The sequence below is a fragment of the Petaurus breviceps genome, unplaced genomic scaffold, assembly GCF_028583685.1.
Source record: "Petaurus breviceps papuanus isolate PSGF00001 unplaced genomic scaffold, PetGlider_PUasm1.0 188, whole genome shotgun sequence".
NCBI lineage: Eukaryota > Metazoa > Chordata > Mammalia > Diprotodontia > Petauridae > Petaurus > Petaurus breviceps.
The window spans coordinates 40107400-40110667 of record NW_027185804.1 but is presented as its reverse complement, the minus strand read 5'-3'; the positions used below and the strand labels follow the sequence as shown (position 1 = coordinate 40110667).

Here is a 3268-nt window from a genome sequence, read left to right as displayed (position 1 = left end):
AAGTAAGTCAGGAAGAAGTACATGGGTTGTTCAAAGAGCTGGCTGAATGTGATAGAGATTATGACAATGAAATTTCCCATCAGAATAGTCAAGTAACAAAATAAGAAAATGACAAAACAAAGAATCTGAACCTGGTTATTCTGCAAAAGACCCAAGAGAATAAATTCAGTGACATTATTCTTATTGTTCATCTCTTTTAACATTAGAAGGTGACCAGTAGTTACCTGAAATAAAGCGACATCAGAAATACTATATCAGTATTGCATCAATTACGTTTTTGGGAAAAGTTTCATGAATACACATTGATGGATAGAGAATGCATAATTTGATGCATTACTTAAACATCCTATGTACAGGGTATTTGGGTACTTTATGAAATAGCAATGATTTCTGATCATACAACTTATAGGGTAAGAGAATATCAGAATCAGAAGGAATGGTTGGTATTATCAAATCCAAATCACAACTGAGCAATATCCTGCTATGTTCTCAAGTGATCTTTTAGTTGCCTCTTATATACCTCATGTAGCAGGAAACATGACCTTCTGAGTCAGATCAATCCAATTCTTTGGGGTATTAATAAAATTAAAATGTCTTATAAATTTAATCACCAATAAATATTTCTATATGATAGCAACCTCCTGTTAAAGAAGTAATGGTTTAATAATAAAGATTGAGTTTTTTTGGGTTTTTTTAGATATTGCTAAAGCAGGAATTTGCTTAACTTCACTATATATGTTCATAATTTATTTCATGTTTTTACTTTATCAGTGGAGATTGAGGAGAAGAGATGAGAGGAAGAGAATGAAGATACAAAAATACAATAAAATTGAATTGAAAAAAGCCAAAATAAAATCAAATAAAAATTCACTAATATCTTAGTTTACATAACCCTTAGTTCAGGCAAGCAAGGGGTACTATAGATACATATACACATATATACTTATGCATGTATATGTATTTATGTAATTTCCTACCTTTAACACATTTTTTTTTGGATAAGGTAATTGAGAATGTCATCGAAAGTGACAACACCTTTTTCCACATCTACAAAGTAAACAATACCACTGTACTTACTTTATGTGGCCATTCTGAGTCTCAAAAATATAATAGGTGAATCATGGATGTTGATTCATTTTTTTCAGTCCACAATATTGCAGTTTTGGCAGAGACTTTATTAAGTTGATGTTCTTTATGAGTAAGAATCACTCCTATAGTGTCTCTGATAAATGCTCTTCTAGCTTCCTCCTAAATTTGCCCAATGATAAGGAGTTTACAACCTTCAGAAGCAGAGCAAATTCCATAGATTAATTATTCTGAAAGTTAAAAGCAATAAAAGAGTTACACCAATTGGTTAAGTGTTATAATTGATTTTTTGATGTTTCTTTGGTGTTTATGTATCTTCAGCTTCATCATTTTGCTCAAATCTGTAGGAGATAGTTAAAATGGCAAACTAGGCTACTGTGTATGAGTAAGACATCTGGCATGTTCTATTCAGAGTGGAATTGGGGTGCAATTAACAGAATATAAAACAGTGGAAAAGACAAGACAAAAATTTTATTAGTTAAGGGCTGTGTCTAAAGACTTTGCTGTCATTTATACAAGACATAAATTTATACAAGACATAAAATTCTTTACTCTACTTGGGCAGCTAGGTGGACCACCTAGTGCCAGTTATGAAGTCAAGAAGACTCATCTTCCTAAGTTGGACTCTGGCCTCAGATACTTACTAGTTGTGTGACACTTGGCAAGTCATTTAAAACTGTTTGTCTAAATTTCCTCATTGTAAAATGACATGGAGGAGGCAATGTCAAATTATTCCAGTATCTTTACCAAGAAAACTCCAAATGTAATGATGGAGAGTTGAACATGACTGAAATGACTGAAAACATTATGTTCAACTTTAGTCTGTTTTAAGCAAATTTTGTATATGTTTGTGTTTTTAAAAAAATATTTACCCTTTCATTTATGTAACTATTTAATTAAATGTTCATCTTTTCATCTGGATAGCAAATCAATCTTACATCTACATTCCGGCTTTGTCACACTGTGCCAGCCACTAATCCTCTTAGTGTTCAGTTCTCTGGGCACCCCTTTAAAACTATAGATGGTAGACAAATTGTCACACATTGATGGAGTTTGTTGTATTAATGAAATAACAGGTCTATTCTCTCTCTCTCACTCCCTCTCTCTGTCTCTCTCACTTTCTCTCTCTCTCTGTCTCTCTCTCTGTTGTTGTCTCTCTCTATGTCTCTCTCTGTGTCTCTGTCTCTGTTTCTGTATCTGTCTGTCTCTGTCTCTCTGTCTCTGTATCTCTCTGTCTGTCTGTCTGTCTCTGTCTCTCTGTCTCTGTCTCTGTTTCTCTCTCTGTCTCTCAACAAATATATATACCAGCAGGTAAGGAAGTACTCCTAAATTATCTCCTGGACATTTCATCATTCTTCAAACCATTATATATATAAATATATATATATATATATATATGTTTAATATCTAATGAACTTTGGATTGCAAATCACAAAACTTCAAAGTCAGATGGAACTGTCACTGATCATCTAATCCAATTTATATGTGAAAAAAGTCTCAACAATTCACTTGATAAGCTGTCTTCTAGATTTTACTTAATGACTTTTCTTACAGGAGAACTCATTTTCCCCTAAAACAATACATATGATTTTGATATAGTTATATTTATTTGGATATAATTATTTTCCTCCTGACACAAAGCCTAGCTTCATTGCTTTGGAATTGCCCCCTTGCTACTCTTACTTCTGTGATTTGAGTGCAAACAAATAAGTTTAATATCTCCCATGGAATGGCATTTCAGATACTTAAAATAATTGTGATTGGCAACTTTTAGTTTCCTCTTCTATCTAGAAATCCTAGAGGAAACTTTACATTTTTTGTGAGTGTATCAGATTCAATGCTTTATTGATGGTATCCATAAAGTCATTTTCCATATCAACAAGCCCTTTAAAATCTAATTATCAATGTGTAGTTATATTAATAATTCACAATTATACAGAACTTGACATTTTTGAAAGTGATTTCATCACAACCCTGTCAGGCAGATAGCACAAATATTATCCTTATGAAGAAACTGAGGCTCATAGAGCATAAACACCATAGTCACATAATACATTGAGGGAAAGCCAGGATCTGAAACCCTTATCTCCAGAGATCAGTCTCAGACTTCCTTCAGCTAAACTACCTGCTTCTTTTGACAATTGTGAGACTCTCTCTCTCTCTCTCTCTCTCTCTCTCTCTC

General features: G+C 33.0%; 1 pseudogene; it reads right to left on the bottom strand.

Annotated features, from left to right (window-relative positions):
* The window catches only part of LOC138163326 (olfactory receptor 4P4-like), a 734-nt pseudogene extending 543 nt beyond the window's left edge, over positions 1–191 (bottom strand).
* Between the last annotated feature and the right edge of the window lie 3077 nt (positions 192–3268).